Source organism: Anser brachyrhynchus (genome assembly GCF_964034855.1).
Source record: "Anser brachyrhynchus genome assembly, chromosome: 1".
Classification (NCBI taxonomy): Eukaryota; Metazoa; Chordata; class Aves; order Anseriformes; family Anatidae; genus Anser; species Anser brachyrhynchus.
The window spans coordinates 156712052-156735767 of record NC_137694.1 but is presented as its reverse complement, the minus strand read 5'-3'; the positions used below and the strand labels follow the sequence as shown (position 1 = coordinate 156735767).

At 40.0% G+C, this 23716-nt stretch overlaps 1 protein-coding gene across 1 annotated transcript in view; it reads left to right on the top strand.

Moving 5' to 3' along the window:
- LOC308187761 (uncharacterized protein) overlaps positions 1-23716 on the top strand; it is a gene marked incomplete at its 5' end in the record, with an annotated part of 203558 nt that overhangs the window by 120775 nt on the left and 59067 nt on the right. The window contains one exon of the mRNA XM_080576067.1: positions 11411-23716. This exon is cut by the window's right edge and continues 18644 nt beyond it. The remainder of the gene's footprint in view (positions 1-11410) is intronic.

The following is a 23716-nucleotide window of genomic DNA, read 5'->3' as shown; positions in this document are numbered from 1 at the left end:
TTAGTCTGCATAACAGCACAGTAAATTCCTTTGATGCTCTTTCACAGGTTGGTTGCTGTGTTTCATAATGTACGTCTCTGAGATGAAGAGAATTGCAAGAATATTCAAAGTGATTCAGAAAGGATGACACAACACAATGTTGTTGTTGTGACCCCATGACATAAGACCATCCATCAAAGCCATTAAAAAAGAAAAAGTTTCATTGTCATCTCACCAAAGGACAACCTTTTTCCCCTGTTGTGAGCAAAATCAGTCGTGAGCCAGGAAATTCCACTTAATTTAGTTTACTGCAGATTTATTTCAACTTCAAATTACTGATTTTGGTATTGAAAAATAAGATGAACAATTAAACTAACACTCAGAGAAACCACCTCAGCTTCAGTTGAGACGCCCCTCCTTCCCCTTTCCTGGGCTGCCATCCCTTGGCTGTGTGCTATGCACAGTCCCTTCAGTGAGGCAGAAGTTGTCAGTGCGTTGTTCCTTGTCTTTTTACTGCTCCCTGTTTGTTACTCAACTTGTCTGGCATGGGCATCTCTTCTCTTGGGGGCTGCACCTAGTCTGGTGTGGCGTCCTCCACAGGCTGCAGTCCCCTCAGTGGTGCTCCTCCTCCTCCGTCATTTTCTATGCTTCTGCCCCTGCTTGGGCATCTCCTCTTTTTCCTCCTTTCTCTGCAGCTTTTCTGGGAACTCTTGCATTGCTTTCTGCAGATTGATGGTCTCAAATCTGATGTAAACAGATTGGTAGCTAGCTGGAGACAACTGATTACATGCACAAAATACCCTAAAGATACTTAGGGAACTTATGTTGAAAGACAACTGACCGATTAATTTAGGAACTGCACTGAAGGAAGAAGATGAAGAGTGAAGGTTGCATCACACTCCTGATTTGGGCACCAGAAATCCCCTCCATGTTCTTCTGGATCTACTAGCTATAGAATTTCTGATTATTTTCCTATTCTGCACATACTATGTTTAATGTTGTTACCAAAGAAACAGACTTGCACGTAAAAACAGAAGTATATGAACAATTGCATGAATATTAGAATGCGGGAAATGTTAATGCTCCAATTTTTCAATCCTTTATTCTTCTAATTATGAAGCCTGTCCCAGCAGTATTAGTCACTGATATTTAGTGCTAATTTATCTAGACAGTAGTGTATAATATAAGATACAATCTTTATTTTAGTAGTGTGTTGTTAACTGCCTCTTGGAAGTAAATGAGTAGATTAAATGGGAGTGGACATATTGCAAACTTAAAAATTGTGCTGAAATCTTTGACGTGTGGTTTCAGAATTTTGTCTTTACATGTATGGCTATGATTTTCTGCCACTTCTGAGCTATTTATATCATGGGTAAAAGGATATTGATGAGACTAATTTTTCATGTAGTATGCATTAGTAGATCAAAGGAAAATGTTAGATTCTGTTAAGTTGGACCTCTTCTTCTCCATAAAGAGAGACAATAACTAATATACTTATCAGAGATCCTTTATAAAATAAGAACAATTCAGTAGGAAGATCAAAAAATTATCAACCAAATAAGAAGAAATTGATAAAGATCTGGATTTGTGCTGGGGCCAAACTTGTTCAGCTATTCAGAAGTAGCTTGGTGATGCTAGATTGTATAGATCATTGTGGAAAGTGAAAAGAAATGGATTAAGAAAAAAAAAAAACTGGCAAGCCTATTATTCTGGTCTTCTAGATAATTCTGTGCTGTGAAGCACTGAACCAGGATCACCTGATATTTACAGATGAATGAATCGGGATGACGGGTGCATTGTGTGTGACATAAAAACAGACCACCACATGATGTTGAGCTAAATATTTTAAAGTAAAATTAGCAAGGTAATTGTGAATAGGAGAGAATGCTCTTCAGAGTCTTCTTAGATTACTGTAAGTATGTTGATAATACAAGAAAAATAACCTAGCGCTAATGTCTGTAGGTGCCTTTCACAATCTCAATGATAAATTTATAATTACTCTGTCCAAACCTACACACAAGCCATGACTAAGATTCTCTTCAATTGTCCAATGAGTAATACTGAATCACTCTACATCATCGAGCTATTAGAAAAAGTGGCTGTATTCATGGGTGAGAATCTGTTTCATCACCTGTTTCCGTGTGCTTTAGAATTTATTCAAGTCAATAAGCTGAGAAAGAATTTAATCATAACCAACCATTTGACCTACCTACATGTGGCATGAGTGCTTTAAGTAATTTTTTTATTTCCCTATGAAGTAGTGGAGACAATGCGTGCATTCCAATAGGAAGTGTGATTTGATAGTTGGGAAGTGCACTCTTCCCTTTCACTGTGCTAGCAATGTATGACGGCATATGAGACAGATCACAGCACTTCTCAGAATGGGATATTAGAAGGTAACCATGGATGTTTTCGAATACTGCTTGTTATTTGTAATGTTACGCAGCTGACATTCATACACGCGTGATACTTGATGTCTCTGGACCAGGATCAGTATTGGTTATGCTTTTGTTGCCCTAGCAGCCACTCTTAAGATTTATGTGACTACCTCTGTACACTAGGCAAAGTATTGAAAATGTTAAGGTCCTCTAAAATACAGTATGCATGAGTCTGCGATTACATGCTTGATGAACACTTGAGGAACAGCTTTAAAAAAAGAAAAACAACAGAAAACTGGTCACACTTTCCTAGTAATTCAAAACCATGAAAATTTATAAGCAGAGTATATTCCTTTGACGTTTCTAGCACTACTGACTCAGACCTCTTATCAGATTTAATTTATAAACTAACGCTGAGGAATTAATGGAACTAATTTGTTGCTCAGATGATTCATTGTGTTGTGTATTCGCTCCTGTTGAGTTCTGTATATGTATTTTTTGAAAAGTAGTAAAACAAGTCTGCATTCACCGAAGGAATTATTTATTTTCATCAAATACAGGTTCTTATGCCATGCAGTGTTCTATTTAATGAGCTATTCTTAGGGCGTTTGGTTTGATAGTATGCCTGTATTTCACTGGGGGATGACTTCCATGGGATATGGAGATGTGAAATCAACCTAGCTTGCTAATGTTTATAAATCCCCCCTTTTTTTCCCCTCTGCAAACAGAGATCATTGTGTAATCAAAAATGAAGTTCTGGTGAAATTCTTAGCTTTTTACCTAGTTTTTACAATATACTTTAAAAGCATCAACATGCTTTATCGCTCTTTTTTTTAATACAAAAAAGTTGCAACTATTTGAAGAAAATATAGACTCTCCCAAGCATCAGCATCAAAAAATACCCCCCTCTCATTCATCCCAGAGGGTTAGTCATGTTGACTGAGCACTCGCTTGCCATTTGCTCATATTCATTGTGCACTTCTACGCATCATTAATGTATGATGGCCACATCCTACAGCAGATATGATCTTTTCATTTCCCTGAGCTGTTCTTGGTAGCCCTCATTGTAGGGTGTCAGGTTATCAGAGACACATTTGAAAATACACCCTCTCCTCCCTGGTTACAGCAGCCTCTTGGATCTTTGCAAACAAGTTTTAGAACATCCCTGTGAAGCGAGGTGGTGCTGTCATCCCTGCTCACACACAAGGAAAAAAGGTACAGAGATTACACAGAATAATTTTGGGCTGAAGAGTTTGAGGATGTCTGGGGCTGGACATTTTTATTGGGTACTAATTTACTGTGTTTTTATATCAACAGCAGTTGTAGCTATTTGTATTTATTAAATAATGAATCAGACCTCCAGCTGTCATACTGGGTGTAGCAAAGACGCAGAAAGTGCAGGCGAGGCTGGCTGGGCTCGAATTTATTGTTGACTTATATATACTTTATTATAGTCATGACTGAGTTGTCTAGGTGTGAAAGATGTTGGGTGCCCAGTGTCCTTTCTCAAGTCTGTGGAGGAGAAGCTCTGCAAGAGAGCAGTCAGTCCACCTGGCCACCTCTGACATAGGGGTAGATGCCTGACATACGTACCTCCAACTCGTTGAGAAGAGTCTGGATCTTGGTGATTTTCTGCAAAGAGAAGTCGTGATCAACATCACACAGGGCTTGCACAGTGTTGGCGGTGGCACATGGTTCTCCAGTGAAAAAAAAATCTGAGTATGTTGAAACTCTGTGGATTCTTCTTTCCTTCCCCTTGATGGATCATTTGCGGTGGTTGAATTTTTTTGCAGGAAGTTTCTCTATCAGGCTTTTCTTAGCATGAGAAAAGATGGCACTTAGCTAACATTACTGGAGAGTGACAGACTATCGCACAGGGATCAGCAGAGAGCACAGCCATTCCAGGAGAATGGAACTGACTTTGTGACGAAGTGCTCTCCGGTCATCGTAATGTTACTTGCACCTGTTTGCTCACTGCCCACAATTTTTTCTTCCTTAATGTAATACTCTTCATGCATGTTCATGCCTATGCATGAACTATTTTATTCTTTCTACTTTTTTTTTTTTTTTCAAGCTGTCATCTAATATCCCATCCTTCTCTGCTCTGGTTCTGCTCCTACTCCTTTCCCTCTCCCATTTTGCATTCTTTTTCTTTCTGTCTCACTTCTGTGAATCCTACATCTTTCTTTCATTTATATCCCTCATTCTTCTGAGTTCTTGTTAGAAGTGCGTATTTGTCCCCCCGCATCCTGTCTCGAGGGGCAGTACAGAGTCTTCCTTCTACAGTTTTCTGGAAAGGAAACTTGTAGTGACTCTGGAGAATCGGGACTGACGGGAAAATAGCCTGCTCCATCTGTATGTATCTAGCATAGAGCTTGCTTAACTCTGTGAAGACAATGCTTGCATTGTGCCAGCAGGTCACAGGAGTTTTGAGAGGTGATGCACATGGCATCTTCAGAGGAAGGAGCTGCTTAGATCTCCCTCTCTGAACTAAGCTTGACGAAGGTGAGGAAGAATCTTTCAAAGACCTGTACACTGGCCAGCTGGAGTGAGTGGCTAAAGAAATGTCCTTGGTGGTAGAAGGTAAGTGCTAGATGGCCAAAATGTGAAGGCCCAGGGATTTCTCATGATTTGGTAAGACAAAGACAAGAGCTTTAAAAAAAAAAAAATGTTTCTAAAACTCTCAACCTCAGTTTGCCCGCAGAGCACGGTACTCTGCAGATGAAATAGTATTACCATATTTTAGTTCTACTGCCTGTTGTTGCAGTACTAATTTTGTCATCCAGATAGCTGCTGGTGCAGTTTCTGTTGCGTGCTGCACATTTACAAAGTCGGTACAATTAGGAGAGCTAGTTTTGTGTTTGTGTGGCCAGGCTGATGGTTACTTTCAGACTCTGCATAAACAAAGCCTTAAAACATGGTGTCCATCTGCCATCGCATCATTTAGCATCAATTAATAAATGGCCCAGCACACACAGATGTTTTTCTAGTGTGGTACTGACTTTTTACAGATGTCTGTGAACCTTTTGGCTGAGTTATAATTTTCAGCTTCTCTCATCATTGTTTGTCATAGGAACATGCCTGGTCTGTTTTGAGACTTATTTAAAAAGTAAAACTTGAATTTGTTCTCTCTCGTGACTGGGCTATTTCTCATATTATTTGAACAGCTTCCTGCTTTCGTCAAGAAAAAGCTTAGAGTTACAGATCTGCGATAAGAACAGAATAGTTCCAGATAGCATCAGCCCGAGACCAAAATGAAACACCGTTGTGCTATTGTGTATTGTATGCAGCTCTGGTCTCCCAGCCTCAGAAAGGATGCGGTAGCAGTAAGGAAGGGATGGAACAGATTCTGCCCACAGAAAGATTAAAACAAAACTCTGCAGCTTGAAAAGGAGGTGTTGTAGGTGGGTTTTGATAATGTTGGGAATGATAAGGAGAGGGGGAGAGAGCATAAACGAAAAACATCATGTTCTTGCATAAGTCCACCGTAATCTTGCATCCTTGGGAAGGAACAAATTCTGTGTGAAGAGACTTTAAATAAAAAATTGAAGAGAAAAGGAATTACTGATGGGGAATAGAGTGAAGTATATAAAATCATGAATGTCATGGAGAAGGTGAATAAGGAATAATTGTTTGCTATTTCTTACGGCACAAGAACAAGGGGATATCCAGTGAAATGATCAAGCAGTAGCTCTAAGACAAATGAAGGGAAGTACTTTTTCATGATGTGCATAATTAAATTGCAGGATTCATTGCTGCAGAGTGTTGTGGAGGCTTAAAGTCTGAATGAGTTCAAAAGCAATTAGACAAATTCATGACGGATACTTCCATCTAGGGCTATTAAGCACAATGATGGGAATTGGGAATCCCTAAACCACAATTTACGGGAAGATGAAAGGTTGCTGGAGGGTTGGGCAGAGGGAAAGAAGCATTGCTGTATGAAATAGGATGGCATATTCTTTTCCTAAGCATCTAGTGTCAACCCCTGCTGGGGCTGAGATGCCTGTAGATTGGTCCCAGTCTTTTTTTAATGAGAATTTAGAAAAAAACCTGGTAAGAGCTGTTCTAAGGAAAGCCAGTCTCATCGGGGGCTAGCACAATGCACTAAATGGCCTTTTAGGCCACTGCCCTACCCTTTTTAGTTTACATCCATGCAGCTGTGTTAAGGAAAATATGCTGAAGTAACTCACCATGCTTAATTTAGAGAAAGTTATTAGCAGCTTCGTGCCAAGCTGCTTAGGAAGAAACAGATTTCTGATCCTTTTGTTCTCTAATTCTTTGATTTCTGGATGTCTGGGTTTACGGGCTTCAGCTTCGGGATATGAAGAGTGTTTTGTGCAGGAATGGCCTGCTATTAAGGGTAGTATTCTCAGGGGGAAGCTCAGTTGTCAGTCCGAACTGATCATTGAAGCCAGGTGTCTGCACTCCCACAAGCTGTACGTAATGACGAACCTGATTTGTTAAGTTTCTTCACAGGAACACAGGGCGGTTGAGGCTGGAACTGACCTCTGGAGGCCACCAGGCCCAAGCCCTGCTCCAGCAGGGCCACCCAGCGCAGGCTGCCCAGGACCATGTGCAGGCAGATTTTGAAGCCGTCCAAGGAGGAGACCCCACAGCCTCTCAGGTCAACCTGTGCCAGGGCTCCGACACCCGCACAGCACAGAAGTGCTCCTGGTGCTCAGAGGTGTGGTGGTGTAACCCGGCTGACAGCTGAGCACCACGCAGCCACTTGCTCACTCCCCAGTAGTTGGATGGGGGGGAGAATCAAAAAAGGTAAAAGTGAGAATTCATCAGCTGAGATAAGGACAGTTTAATCAGAAAGGAAACAAACAAACAAACAAAAAAAACCAACAAAACACACAAGTGCTGCACAACACAATTACTGCTTACCACCAGTCAACTGATGCCCAGACTGTCCCCAGGCAGGAGCAGCCACCCCTGGCCAACTCCCCTGGTTTTATTGCTGAGCATGACACCACCAGGCATGGGACACCCCTCTGGCCAGCCTGGGCCAGCTGTCCTGGCTGTGACCCTCCCAGCTCCTGGTGCACCCCCAGCCTAAGAACCAGAAGTCCTTGGCTCTGTGCAAGCACTGCTCTGCAACAACTTAAAACATCAGTGCATTATTCTCATCCTGCAACACCAGCATTCAACACCAGCGTTATTCTCATCCTAAATCCAAAATGCAGCACCCTACCAGCTACTAGGAAGAAAATTAACTCTATTAATATTATAATTATTACACTAATATAGCCCCGCACTTTGGGGGCTATAATTGTAACAGAGCTCAAGGTGGTTTAAGCAGCCAGCTTTCGAAACACATATGACCATGCCTGGGTAAGAGTCAGGAAGCACTTCAGCAAAACAGTTACCTTTCTTTTTGTATTGGGTGTCTGTGGCTTAGGCTGTAGGACAATGGATGCATGTGCATCGCTGTTTGAAACTTAGGTGCTCTCTGAAAGTCTTAGACAATCTGAATTTCGCTTGATGTTGTGATGCTGTTATTTCAGGAGCATGTGTATGCTCGCTGGTAATCTACCGGACTTGCAAAAGTCCTTTTTTTTCATTTTAACATACAAAATTACCTGCACGTTGTATTACAGACATTGGAGCAGTTACCAGAAGAATCAGATTGGAAAAAAAAGCAAATTTCTTAGGTACAAAGCTAGGCTGGGTTCTACTTGCTTTCCTTTGCAAAAATAAGAATTTGAAGAATCTAGATAATACTGTTTTTTCCTCCTGCAAAAGAAGCATAACCATTTACCCATGTACAATGTGATCATGTAAGCTACTTCTGTGATGCAGCAGTGGATGATTCATTGTACTGGATTAATTAATGCTTTGCCACCTTCAAATAGAATAGATACCGTTCAAAGAGGAACATTTAGACTAAATGCATCTGAGAAGTGAATTGCATACTTGTAATTATTTTTAGTTCTTAAAGTATCTGAAAGGATTTTTGACATTTCGAAATGTTGTGAACGTCCAGCATTTATGTAATGCTTTTTATTGAGAATTCCTATTGACATTTTTTCCTGTAGGTTTTTGTATTTTTTAGCATTCATCAAGCGATGAAGGATGCTTAATATTTCTGGGAGACAGAAAAGAAAGGCTGTGCTTCACATCTGAGAGCTTTGAAGCCACCAGAAATTGTGGGTAGGGAGATGTAGTCTAGTAGGGAGACTACATTACCTTTATATTCCATTTTGATTAACAGCTTTTAGTGTTTGTTATACAGTGGAAACCATAAAGCCAAACTGCAATACGGAAGTGTAAACAGAAAACAACTTGGTCATAGTGGCTACCTAACGCTTGGGTGTGGTTTTACAGTCACATATAGTAGAGGTTCTCATGACTAGTGCTGGTTTTGTAGTCTCTCAAGATTTTGAAGTGGAATGTAATGATACCACGGAACTAATCTGAGTAGCCAGGCTTCGCTGAATTCTGTGGCTCCCAAAAAAGCCAGGATTTTTTTTTTTTTAATGTCTTGTGTGTTACTGTGAACATAAATGCTGTTCAAGCAAGGAAACATAATTAGTGTTTTGCGTGTACAGGAAAAATCAAAAATGAATTGGTGACATCCATGACATATTTTTTCCCCTTCCCTGCATGTTCCTTGTATTAAGACTGTATCACTATCTCTCTGATGAGTTTTGAAGCTGGTCATACTGTAAACGTCCAATCTTTTTAGACTACCGTTTGCAGAATGAGAAACCATTGGTACAGAATCAAGGAGTAGCAAATACATTTGTAAGTCTTAGCATGACAACTCTGAATGTAATACATAATAAACGCTTAGGACTCAGTACCGAAAGATGAACTAGAATAAGACAGGAGGAAAAACTCAGTATAATTAAAGAATACTTCTACTGTTAGCTGACTTGCGCCAATTCTTGTGCAAGGTTCCTTGCTTCCAGAGAAAGGTATCTTTTGAGCATTTGTAAAACAGTGTTTTAGCTGAATAATGTTTTATATGAGACTTGATTGTTCGTTACCTTTTGTAATAGAAGAAATCAGAATAACTAAATGTGAGCAAGAGGCAAGTTCAACAAGCATATATAGATGCTTTTTCCCATGACTTAATGAAATGGTGAAATTTTTTACCACAGTATACGTCTGTGTGCTAAAGGTTGAAAAAAACAAGTTGTTGGAAGAAAACTCTGCTGAGGGTTATTAAACAGAAAGATACCATCTCTGGCATGGGAAATTCCTGAGCTGAAACCTCCACCGAAATTGGAAGGATATGCTACGGAAAAAGTACTGCAAGTTTGGGCTATTTTTGTAATCTCTTTTAGGACTCTAATACTTGATGCTGTCAGGATAACAGATGAAAAACATTCAGTCTTGCAGAGCATCTTCCCTGGGTTGAGTAATTGAAGCATTACATTTCGGAAAGAAACGGGTTAGCCAACATTATTGTTCTTAATTATTGATTTACTTGATTTTTTAATACCAATTTACTGTTTTATTTTTCCATACCCGAAAGTTGCAAGTGGAACATTCCCAGCATCGAATCATGCTTCTGTCTCACATCCTTGCTTCAAAAGTTCCATCACTGCTATTTCAGTTCCCTTTTATTTATTTCAAACAGGGGGAACAGCAAAATTTCACCTTGCTCTAAGGACATTTCTAATTTGTTCTTTGCTACCTTTATCAATTTCTCTGTGACATTCAGGTCTGCTGGGTACTCTAAAAATGCTCCCTTTCTTGAATGCAAGAAGATCGTGAACTCTCCACCGTGGGGTTCAGTAGCATCTTTTTATATTGAGTAAAGGGTTTCTCTTTCCTTCCGAGGTATCCTGCCAAGCTTGCAATAAGACCTGTCCCTTCTTCCATACAGGCATTGGCTTTTAATAATCACCTCATTTTAAGCTGATTTTATTCTCCTCTTGAAAGAGCTAATAGCTCAATCCAAGCAAGGCTGCTAGATTTGAAGTGGGACCTGGGTGGTCCCTAGTTGTGTTGTCCCAACCTTTGCCAAATTTCCATCACCCCCCAAGTCCGTAAGCACTTTTAGCTAATTTAGCTCCGGTTAAATTCCTTCGGTGCCTGAAAGTTTGCTTGTGCGCGCTCCTGGCAGTGCTAGCAGTCTTAGCAGAGAGGTCTGTCCATCATAGACAGGAATATTTTTAAGTCTCCTCTGATCTGGAGAGCCCTTCAGGTGTGTACAGGTCACCCTGTATACATGTGACAGAAAGAATGATGTACGTAATGTGGTGACCGTGACTGTAACTGAGAAGCAGAGGTGGAAGTGTCTGAGCATGGTAATCGTACTCAGAAATACAGTGCTTAAGATCCTTAAAACAAGAAGAAACAGTTGTGCATTCCTGTTTCTTGATCCAGACCTGTTCATACTCTTCACTGATGAGGTAGTCATTGGGCTAAAAAGAAAATAGAACTAGCTCAGAGCAGGAACTCCCTTCACTTTTTCCTTCTCAGAGAATACCTGATCTTCTGCCAAGCCCTGCTCCCTGGTCTCATCCCCTCTCTTTTTGAGGTCTTGCATACCTTTCTGCCTAAGGAGCACAAGGTGCCTTTTTCTTTCCCCCGTAACCGTTCTTGAGGGTCTCTGGGGTGTGCTTTTTTGCTTTTTTGGGGGGTAGGACAGCCTTGGTCACCTGTTAATACATCTTTAGAGTGCAGGGCACATGGAGTTACATCCTCTGCATCTGGTATTGACACGTACATTGTCAGCTCCCAGTGGACTCTTTCTATTCTAATCTTTCCTCAGGATTGTAATCCTGTATTTAGTTGTAAAGGAAAAAGCAAATATTTAAACATTAGGACCATACTTCCAAAATAATTTTCCTTATGATTTTGATGTCCTCCTGCAATTACAGCAGTGTACATTCTTAGCCTAAATACCACAATGTATATATTACTCTATTCCCCCACAGTGAGTAGGAAGAACTGTTGCATTATTTCACTTAACTTAGATTAATTCATAGCCAAATCAGAGTACTAAATGAGTGTTAGGCTTTGTATTAGCTGTAAATACTGGTCTAGGTTTATTTGTTTCTAACTGCTGCTTCTCTCTGCTATTACTTTGCTAGGGACCTACTCTGCAGCTGATGGAATATTGATGTGGAACAAAAGTCACCTAAAATGCTCTCTGAGCTTGGAGGAACTTTGTCTTCTGCTCGGTATCACAGATTTCCAGCTAATACTTCCTTTGCCTTGCCTATCTTGTCTGATAGATGGAAAACATCTCAGTCACACAGGTCTTACATGAGTTCGCGATCTTCAGTCTCCTTTCTTAAAGAACATTTCCATAGTTTACCATTTCTGTCTTAAAGCTTCATGTAACTTAAGCAATTACTTTGGGTCGAACACAGCCCTTTTCCTTTATATAAAGTTGATGATGTTCCTTGAAGGAGCAGTCCCGCAGTACTTCTGGAACCAAGTTATTCAAATCCTTGGTGAGAAGAAGCAGGCCTGCCAAGCACTGAAGTATTAATGAATAATGAGGCTAAGTGTATTTCATTTCTTCCAAACTGCTGTGCTTTATTACTCACCCTGAGAAGTCCTGTCTACTTATCCTTCTGAGATACACAGTAGAAATGAGTCATTTTTACAGGTAAATCTGTCCTAAAATATGTATTTCTTGACTTGTTTAATACTACAAAAATAGCTTTTCAACAAGCAACACACGTGCCAAAAATCATTTGCCAGTTACTGTGTTTGAAGCTAAATAATTCAATATTGCAAGTTATTAAATAATCAATAGTCTTTGCCAAGATAAGTGGTAATTCTAATAAACAGTTCATGTGAACAAAATCATTTGATTCAAACATTTGTATTAGAGTTACTTAAATAACTGTACTGAAATCTCAAGAACATTTTACCTTCTTTCTGTTTCTGTTCTATCTTAGTGATGGTTTCTAATAAAATAGCTTGTAACTCTAAACTTTGCCAAATTTAGTGGTGATGTATAAAGCAGTTCATATTTTATGTGGATATTCTGGATTTGAAAACAAAACCAAACATCCTGTAAGGCTGTTCAACTCCATAATTTCACTTTTAGAAACGTAAGGTAAACTTGCATCTAAACCATACTGACTCTTCCTTTAACAGTAACAATTTCTACATCTTACTAAATTCTGAGATTTTTCTTTTTGAAGCCTTCTGAATTCTGGAAAACTTCTTTCCCACCTTCGTATAAATACAGTGATAGTGGTTGATGAAGTTCAAAAATAAGACCAGCACACAGAATGCTCTGTGAACTCCAAATCTCAGGAGGGAGGTCTGTGATGGGTCTGTGGAGGGAACATTTCTGCTGCGAGGATGCTTCACGGCGCCTGCTGCAGTGGAACTACTGAATATGCTCGTGGAGTGCGTGGAGACAGAATCGTGAGTCAAACACAGCAGTAGTTATTAGGCAGATGGGTAAACTGCATTATCGTGGTGGATTGGAGCACATTTCCTGTAGTTTTGCAACGTAGCTAGGATTTTCTAGATATTAAGGTTATTACAGAACTAGAAACTCAAACTCATTTGACTTTACATAATTTATCTAATAGGCCCTGTGTTCTTCAGGATGACATCCGCTTTAACCAAGGTGAATATGAAAGGCATTCTCTTTTAAACCATCAAATAAAATTTAATTGCAATGACGCCTTCTTTTACATGCACTTAAGAATCTGCTTGGGTAATACATTATTCAAACCCACGAGGCAAGGTGTGTGCTGTACCTCTGAGAAGCTGCCTTACACTGCAATTCCTGTCCACCGTGGTGGACAGTGTAATGGAATTGCTTCTTAATTACAGAGTTGTCCTTGATAACAGTGAGGAAAAAATTGGATTGGACAGTATTGATTCCAAGCACTTCTGCTCCTCTTTGGGGACATTCCCAACCAGCAAAACATTCACTGACAGTCAGATAAAACAGCTTAAGTTCACCCCATGCTTAGTTTAATCAATAGGAGCCTATTTACATTGCAGAACGTTGGCCATGTTAATTTAGCCCTGGAAATATCATCATTATGTGCCTCAGAGGCAGAATAGAAAATGCATTTTTGTTAAATATGTACAAGTCTATCCAAGTTGCTTGAGTTTTCCCTCATTATCTTTTAAAAAGAGTTTAGGTCTCTCATAATATTAATTTGGACAAGTTTTATCCATCTTTCATTAGCTGCATAATAATGATTCTCTCTTCGTAAACATTTCATTTGAAACGCATTGAAGAGCTATGTGCCATCCCTCCTACATCAAAAGGAAAACTGAAAGCAGAGTCATCATGGGCTACAGTTTAATTTGGAAGAACGTAGGTGCAAAAGTTCACCTTCAGAATTTTTAGCACCATAACTCACAGATTTTGTCCCCTAGATAAAAGAGTAATAGTGTAGCCTCTTCAAGAGAAAGTGGGATAAAGTGAGGTTGATTGATTTGCCCACTTCAACTCAAGTTGCGTGATCCAAAAGTAAAGCTCAACAATGTATAGGACCGAAGTGCTTTGCATGGGTAGTCTATCAGTCTAATTATAAAAGGCTGTCATCCGTGTGATGTGTTTTCTCATAATCTGCAGCCAATGATTAAAACTCAAAACAAATAATAATGCAATTAAAACAACAACAGCAAAAAACTCAAGCCAAACACAAGCAGATAAAGATTCACATATAGGTACGTCCAATGTTCAAGTTGCCGTGTCCAGTTTTGCCTCTCAGGTTCTTTGTTTGCTCTCAGCATTTTCTCAGCTGTGAACTTTTTTTCCTTGCTACAGTAAAACTGCGCTACAGAAACCAAAATGTTTCGAGATTGCATTTTTGGGATTTGAAATCCCTGATCATATTACTATTACTTTTATGTATTCTGTGGCAACAAGTCCATTAGCAAAACAAAGAGGGACTACAGTGGAAGTTGATGAAACGAACATAGAATTTAGGCAGGATATGGAAGCAGATAATGCAGGGCTGCAACACAGTTCAATTCCTTAGATGTGGGAAAAGCAGCAAGCTAATAATATTCTCAGCTATAACCATAAAAATAACTGTAATCTTACAGTTTTCTTATGAGAAACAAGAAAACCTGGAAGAATGATGGCTGTGGCTTGATCTCTGCTGAGCAGAGATGGTTGTATTTTACTGTTCTGGAGCAAAGTAGAACTTGTTCTCCACGGTGTTGCTGTAGGGACCGGTGGAGCTCCATGGACAGTTGGCATCGATCAGTGTAAAATGAAAGCAGGGGTTCCTTTGGTTGCAGCACAGACCATATAACATGTATCAAGATGCAGTACAAGTCTGCATTTATAAGTCCTTCTTAAATAACTAAATAGAATGGTAGATTAAAGTTGTTTTCTTTAAAAAAAAAAAAATACTTCTTCTGTTAGAGTCTTCATCACCATCTTTTTTTTTTCTAACCAACTCGAGCCTTTGTGGAGCAACTGGCCGTGAGGTTTGTAAGTAATTTCAAAATACATACCAAAAATACACCTCGTGTACCAGTAAGAGCTGTTAACGAAGGGATAATTGAGTGGTGTCATATTATACTCATCTTTCATTTTTTGACCATTTAATTTCATATTATGCATGAAATGAGAGTGAACCGATTTATTTCCATGTGTGATCCATTTCAGCTATTCTTTTTTTTTTTTTTTTTTTACTATGGAAATTAAATTAATGCTCCTTTTCATCTCTGGTCTGTGAGTTCAGTGTTAAATCTGAGTTATGCTACATCCAGTACTGTTGTATTTAAGAACAAAAAAACCTTGCAATTACAGAAAAATGATGTAATTTAAATAGTGTGATTTTAAATTAGCTTTGTCTGGCCAAAGGACTTGCTTCTGTAGTAGCAAGATGCATAAATGAGAGAAAAATGCTGTATTTTAAATGTGCTTTATATCTAATTTTTGTAATGTAGTTTGGCACTGCAAACATAAATGAACATTAACCAGAAATTTGGACTTTGAATGATATTGCATGCTTTAATTAGGCTTTTGGTTAAATGTGTTTACATTTCTTTTCCATTGGTCGTAGCAATTTTTTACCCTTTTAATTCTGCTATTTAAAACGTAATGCTACACTTCTCTTTAAAATACTCAGATGTACTTACAATTTGATTTTTAATATATTTTTTTTAAATCTGGTAGTGAATACATCAGCAATCTAAAGTCTGTAATGATATTTTCAGGCGCTCTATGTTCTAGTCAAAAATAAATATCCAAATTTCAGGATCCCAGATATGTTCAAACATCTAGTATTTTGCTTTTGGGCAAGCACAGCTTTGAAAACCTATTTCATTTTTGTCTGACAGTAAGCTGCTGTTTCCCTGAAATTTTGCTGCATCAGGGCGTGCAGAACATTCCTCCGTTTCTTGCTCTGTAAATGTGCAGAGTTTAGTTACAGCTGCTTTGACAAGTTTTCTGCAGTGGTTCCTGGTACTGTTAGAGGTAAAATACAAATGACAGTTCTACATTTGTTCTACCTAACTACTTGTAAGCAGATCGTAGGGTTCACATTTAGACAGTTGCCTTTTTTATTTAAAATAATGTTTAAAATTTTTCTCTCGATCCTATTTTTCTGCGTCCTCCAAAAGAAGAAAAAAATTCTGGATGATAGAGAAGAAGCGGCTCTTTCTATTCTGTCTTAAAAATAAATACCAAACCTATACAGTGAAGGGAGGAAGAAGTGTTCTCAGAAAATTGTTTACATAAAACACCGTAGTCAGAAAGTGATAAAGAATAACTATTTTTTTTAGCAGCTGCAGAACATCAGAATATAGTCTTCAATTCCCTTACATGTTTTGTAATGCAGATTCCCTTTAAAGTAGCCTTGCCAATGTACCTTAAATATATTTTAGAATTATTTTACCATGAAATTAGTTTTTCTCCATCATTGGCTTAGTTGAATCCTTCTTTTTGATCTATGCTGGGACATTAGAAGTGAAGCCATGGCTGCACATACCATTTTAGTAGGCTCCTATCAAAATGTGCTCTGCAGTAGACCATACCCCATGCGAATGGAGGTTATTAGTGTAGCGTGGCTGCTGTGTAACCTGCTTCTCCAGCTCTCACCAACCGGCCCTACTTAATTCCCACCCTTTATACTTCTGCCACCAGAACGTATTTACGTATTTATTAACCAGGGGAAGAGCGGAGAAGAGAACTGCCATCTCGAGAAGAAGTGCAGAACAGCACAAGGCTCTTCAGGACGTCCTCTTGCCTTGCTAATACCTGCCCAGCCCAATTCAAACTCCAGCCTCCAGAGTTTCTTGCCCTAGTAAGCAACCTGCAAAATATTGCCTTCCTTTTAACCCTACATGTTAGAAAATGGAGAGCGATTTTTGGTGTGTGGGTTAAATGAACCACTTAGGGGAAATAAATTGTTCTGGAAAGACAATTTTGGCTTACTAATATTTCAGTATCCCTGCCCTATTAATGTTTGGTTTTTTTTCAATTTTCATTTGCAGGTAGTTCATTTTTTTCTGTTTGTTATTATTTTATTTTTAAAGTGTTATAATAGCTGTAGGGCAAATTGTTTATTATTTTTGATTTACACAGGCAGTTAGAGAACTTCTATAGTAAAAATCAAAGGGCACTTTGTTACTTTTATGAGGAAATTAAGGTTACATTGGAGCAGTTGAGCCTTATGTTAGGGGAAATTTTTTCATAAGTCTTCATGGTATTTACTTGCCATTTTTTCTTCGGATATTCTGTGATGCTTTTAGGTGGATTATTATTATTATTTAACTAGTTTCTTGCCTATCACAAGTAAGAACTCAGGCAAATCAATAGAAGATTTAGTAGCAAGGTTTCAGAATTGTGAGCACCCCACTGCAGCTTTTACAACTTGTCTTCCTCTGACGTGAAACACAAGTAACTTTTTATTTTTTCAAGTAAGATCGTTATGAGTGTAAGGCTGCCCTAATCTAGGTTTTGTGAGAACAAGGAACTTGGAGCATAAAGAGAATACGGATAATGTTTTAAAGGTAGTCCACAGCAGAATCTGTTCCACACGTGTAGGAGCCTTGTATTTGTTACCTTCTCACATATGCCTACCATTGCCTGTGTGAGTATAATCACACAGTATCATTTAAATACATGAGGGCCATTTTTTCCCATAAGCAGTATTTTAAGAACAGAAAAAGAGAAAAAGAAATCTTTTTTTTTATTATTTTTTTAAATGAGTTTACATTAAATCTATTGCAGTAGGTAACATCTGGGCAGCACATACAAAAATTATCGAGGCTCCTGCAAGCACGCTGTGTTCTGCTTGTCTGCACTTCCACCCCCCATAGCAGGCACAGGGACTGCACACACTCAGCATCGGTTGGCAAGAATAACCTTGGTTCAGAAATGCATCAAAATTGGTTGTCTTAAGTGTTTGTAACTAAAGAAGATTATTTCTCTGAGCAGCTCTATGCAGCAAGCTCACTGTTAATGCCCAGGTGTTGTGCTGGATGAAGAATGGGAAATGGATTAGTGTGATGATAACTTGTCTTTTTTCTTCTCTGTTCTTGGAAGAGGAGTGTAAACTGACATTAAAAACAGGAGAGCCATTGTTGTTAATGTCTACATATTAATAAAAATGCTGTTAATGACAAACAGATACAGGCTTTAGACATCTACATTTCACCTGAGTTCAGGAGTCCAGCTTCAGCAGGATCTACTGGTGACCACTGCCCATACTGTGAGTACAGGCATCCGCTGCAGACCTGTTTTGCCAGGGCTCCAGCCAGAGACACTCACAAGGTGTCCCCATGGCTCCTCTCTGGGTGCTCACCTGCGTTTCCTTACCAGGAAAGCGAGGCCATGTGCAGAAAACGAGACCTGCTGCATGACCCAGTGTCCCACTAGGCTGTCGCCTGGCATGTTGATTCAGGAATTAGGAGATGCAGAGGGCTCATGTCAGAGATGTAATCCTGTTCCCTCAATTTGGCAGTCTGTATTTTCACCGGAATTTAAAGATACATATATTTGCACCCTGCAGTTGTCTGACCCTTTAATACTTAAGGACAGCGTACATACTGCGTGACTTAATACTTCAATAATTTGTAAAATGGATTTCCATTTTAACACAGCCTGCTGGCGGCAATGCAGCCTGGGTTTTGTCCAACAACTGAAATGTGACGTGATGCATGAATGTAGCATTTTTTTAAAATGCTCATTGGTATTTTTAGAACATCTGCACTCGGAGTCCAGCAGCCGGATGGGCGCCAGCCAGTTGCTGTTTGTCAAGTACTTCTTTCTAGCCACCTCTTCATGTTGCACATCTTCATACCCCAGTGGTAAGCACGGGAATGGCAAAAAATGACCGTGTTTGGTGTTCAGTTTCTCAGACTGGGACTTTGCAAGTCAGTCTGCTCAAGGGGATGTGGAACATCGTGAAAACTCTTTTGCAGACATCAGTTGTCTGCTACAGTGAGCTGGCTTGCATGTTTGGGACCTTGACTGCTCTGCTGAAATCATGTAGTCTCCAGCTTGTGAATCCAGGAATAGCAAGCGTAAATTCATTTTGTTGGGGTTTGACTTGTGGTTTGGACAAATAAATCAATCCTGCACATAAATCAGCTCTCTGCTTCCTGAGTTAATTTTTCACTCAGCCCAAATGAATCATCTTTCCTAACCTGTTCAGGCCAGATTATTTTCATTGCTGTTCTGCAGTTCTCTGCTTTCAGTTTACCATTTGCTCTGGCTGCTCTGCAGGGCTATCGCACCCAGCCCCAAGACAACTGGGCTTTCTGGTTTAGACCATTTTTTTCCCACTTGTCCTGTGAAAAAAACATAGCTGCAGGAGCTGCTCTGCTTCCTCTGGAAAACTCAGAGGTTTCAGGACTTCATGGCCTTTTCTTTTCCTTCCTCCTCTCCTTCTGTCCAAGGGGCAGCTGCGAGTGGGTCGTATAAAAGCCCAGGAATGAATAGGCTCTTCCACTGTCTTACAGCAAACTGAAAAAGGGTGAAGCAGGGTTTTCTCTGTGTGAGGAACAGTGACCGAGGGAGGGATGTATGCGGTGCCACAGTCCCGAGTTATTAACCCGGACCTACCATTATACAAAGGGTAAGCTGGGCAGGATTTGAGATGCTTTAATCCTGCTCCGGGCAATCTTGGGAGTTGTTTCTGCTTCGACAGCCCTGGTGCCTCACTCAGCAGGATGAATTTTGTTCCAGGAGCTGAGGGTCTGACGGTTTGGTCTTGTGATGCTGAGATCTCAGGCGTGGCCCTAAGGCCAGCAGGATTACTATCTGTCTTCTCACTAATGTGTTTTGTTTCTTGTACATGCTTACTACCTTCTTTGCTGCATCTTTCTGTCTGTTGCTGCTGACGTGTACTGCAGGCAGAGAGTCAGCTTGAACTGCTTACAAGGAAAACAAAGCATCTGTGAATACTGGAAGTAATTTCTGTGTACTCTTCTTAGCTTTGCTGGATAACATGAGTAAGAATAGTAAACTATTAGCATAGTTTTGATCCTGTCTGAGCAAACCTACTGGGAGGGGAGAAGGGAAAATAAGACCCTTGAGATCAGTATTGGACACAGGAGCTGCCTTTCAGATGACTCAGGGCACCATGAATTTGGGTGATACTTCCATAGCTCGGAAAACATATGCAGCATGCTGTACCTGGTTGTGACGTTATTAGAAAACACAGCGTTACAAGTCAAGTCTCCTGTGTGGAGATGTCAGAAGGTCTGACGCTGGTGTGTGAGCCAGGCAGAGTTAGAGCTGTAAGAGTAGTGTATGAGTAATAAGTCAGCTGAGTAAACTTATGCGGGAGAGGGTTTACACTACCTAAGCTAACAAGTATTTGTTATTTGTTTTGAAGGTTTATTTTCTGCTTGTTGTAAGCTAAGCTATGCGAGCCCACTTATATAAGCTAACACTAAAATGTAAGAGAAGACATTTATTCAGCTTAGTACTGATCTGAAGTGCAGTTGTATGATTAAAAGTTTTGAGTGACTGAATGATACATGGCAGGCAGAATTCATAGTCATGTGCTGGGGGAGAGAGGGGGAATTATCCTGACTTTATATATGTAGCAGTGAGCACTGAACTGTTTACTTCTTTATTTATAAGAACAATAAAGACAAAGAAAGGTATGGAAGAGCTTCTGCACAAGTAATGATTAAATAAACCTGGACTCAACATCCATGAAGGAGATGGCTGAGCAATGGATATAAGCAGGTCTGTAGATGCACAAATGGCATGGAAAAGGTGAACAGCGAGTGTTCTCATACAGGATCTTTGTCTCCTACTAGATCCCAGAGACATCAAATGAAGCTAACAGATGGCAGGTTCAGAACAAAGGGAGATGCCTCATGTGGTTTGTCATCAGGGATATTGTGCGTTGCAAACACTTGCATGGGGTCAGAAAATGAAGTGAAATTGAGTGAAGTGGAATAAAACAACGTCATAAAACACAGAAAAATCTCTATCAAAGCACAGAGGTACCCTGCCTGTGACTCAGGATGTTGCTGGTCTCCATATAGCTGGGAGCATATCCCTGGAATGTGTCTCTGTTTGTTTTGTTCTTTTGCTGGAGATCCTGAGCTTAAGAGACCCTTTGGTCTGACTTAGCAAGAATGCTGCTCCATTTCTTTTCTGTGCTCTCCTTGCTGTGTGGGGAAGCTGGAATTCAAAAGAGGTGTGCATTTAGGTTCATTCAGTTGTAGCAGATGTCTGAACAGATCTTTCTAATACACCAAGCCATCAAGGATTCTTGGCCAGAGCCTTGTCGTCCCCTGCTTGTCTCCTGTTCATTACCAGAAGTGAGTCTAAGCTTCCTTTTTTGTCCTCAATAATGTGGTATAAGAGGTTGCAGAATATATTAGACTTGTATTTTTTATTATTTTTTTAATTGTCCATGAATTTTATGTTGTCAAAACTCTGTGCAGGTCTAAATAACATAGCTACAGAAATAAGTAGTAATTGAAGGGGGATGGGGCCAGATGAGCTTTTTATAACATAACCTAATGAAAGGGGAAAAAAAACACCTGCAAGAATGAGGGAGGGAAAAAGTCTGTTGAGATCTGAAATGAGATGGAAAGCGATTAAAGCAGAGGAGGAAAGGGAAGTCTGATTAAAGATAAGGAATTCTGATGATGTGACCTTTCATGCCCGCTGCATCTTTGATGGCCAATGCAAAGTGAAGGGAAGGGTTGATTTAAAAGGGAAAGCAATCTGAGGTTGGTTCGCACACATCAGGAAAGGAGTTTAATGCAACCTTGAATTGTGTGTTAGAACAAAGCAGGAAGGAGTACAGATGAGTGACACTGGTGTTGTCGTGGCCCTTGTGCATGTTTAAGGGAGGCAGAGCATGCTGTACACAGCAGAACTGGGGAGGCGTGACGTGGCTGTGGTGTGGGCAAAGGGCACAGAGCTGCAAGTGGACTGTTTCACTACAGCTGAAAATGTAGCGGGGGCTTGTACAGATAGTACTACAGAGACTGTAGTGAAATTGGGGCAATTGGCTGCACGATCTTGGTTCTCAAACTTGTTCAGTTCCCAAATAGGACAATCAATTTGCCCTGTCTGTCTTGTCTGAGAAACTGTGCCTCTGGTCTCTTAACCGTCATATTGGCTGCTCCTGACAGATAGCAACTGCTGCATGATTTGCAGAGGAAGGGATGGAGGCAGTGAGAAGGATGGAGGAGCTGAGTGAAAACCAAAGTGTTTGCTATCATACCTTTTATGTCTCACACGTACACAGCTGGTTTTGCTGTTGTGGAAATGACATGTTCTGGTCTTGGCTGAGGTAGAGGCAGAGATGGGCAGCAGTTTATCTGGCTGTGGGGCTTCCTTTGGCAGCGGTTGCTATCTGTTATGTAGTATGACTTGGCTTATGGAAGGTGAACGAAGATGACCAGTAATTTTGTGAACCCTTCCTGTGCAAGGCATGGCAGGGAGGGACAGAGAAGCAGGGGAGTTCGAGGAGGCTCTCCTGAAATGGTTAGTGCATGCTTCTCAATGGTCTTCAACATTTAATTTGGGGTTTAGTGTCTTTTCACTTATCTGTGGGAGCTTGAGGTGGGGCACGAGTTATATTTCCTTCCCACTGAGCTTCTGGGGGAAAAAGGAATAAAGCCAAAATCCCGTCCCACTTGCCCCCTCAACTCACGGTATGCCCCTTCTGGGACTGTATCTGCCTTGTGTGGCTGGAGGTGGTCTTTAAAAGAGTCTGCCTTGGTCTCTTCTTGGCACAGTGGCCTGCTGTTGGCTTCTTCGTCTCTCTGGGAATGATCCTGGCCTGACTCTGATAACAGCAATGGGGCAGGAGATGGGGGGATGTCAGGCAGCTTTCCTCTGCTGCTGACGCCTCTAAAAATATCTTCCTTGAGAGGTAAGTGCTGCCTTTCAGCCTTCAGTGGGCCAAGCAAGCTCATTTGCAGGGCTATGCAGAGGAGGACTGCCATCAATCCTTTGTTATCCCTTCAGGCTTTTCATTAATTAACACATTTTCAATCGTAAGTAGATGGCTCAAAAGCCTTTCTTGCGTACAAAGAAATTTGGTTATCCCTGAACATCCCTAGCATTCTTATGAGTTATTGTCCTTTTTCTTACAACTCTGAAATTGATTATTGTGATACTAAATAATTTCTTATGTGTAGAATTTCCTCCTGTCTAAAAAAGACTTACATCTCAGTGCTTCAACACAGTATTACCCATTTCTGCATTCATTTATTCAAAAATCTTTCTCGGCTTGGGACAGTCCTAAAAATGGCCAGTTTTTTCATCCCTACTCACAGAGAAAATGGAAGTCCATGCCTGGGCTCAGCAAGCTGGCAGTGGGGAACTGGTGATGAGGATGACATCCAAAAAGGTTAAGCAACAATAAAACACTACATGCCTATGTTTTTCTTATTCTCCTATTGAACCCAAACTAACAGGTTCAACTGGGATAGATGCAAGTAAATGTCTTGCCCGTTCTCTGACTTTCACCATTGACAGTGGAGAAAATCAGGAAAGGCTGTGTTGGAACAAACCAGTAACGTCTTTTTTCCCAACATCCAACATCTGGCAATGCTGCACAATAAGCATCTGTCATGGTTTATTCTGTGAGGCACTGCAGGGTTTTGTGCCTTTTTTTTCCCTTACCTATTGTAATTCCAAATTCCCATCATCTTACATAAGAATCTAATATCTTTATAAGCATCTAATCTTATTCCAAATCCCTCTAATCTTTCTGGATAACAGATACAAGAATGTACTTATAGTTTCCATATGTATATATATGGAAAGGCTTCCATGGTTAACTATGCGTGATTTAGAAATTTTTTTAAAAAGTTATTAATTTATTAAAATAGAAATATCTTAAAATTAAAAGATCTTTATTGAATTTAAAGATATTGCTTTTGTTTTTCAGTTTTGTTGTCTATTCCATTGCTTTTCTGAAATTATAAAGAGAAGACAGTCAATGTCTTAGCTCTGTATT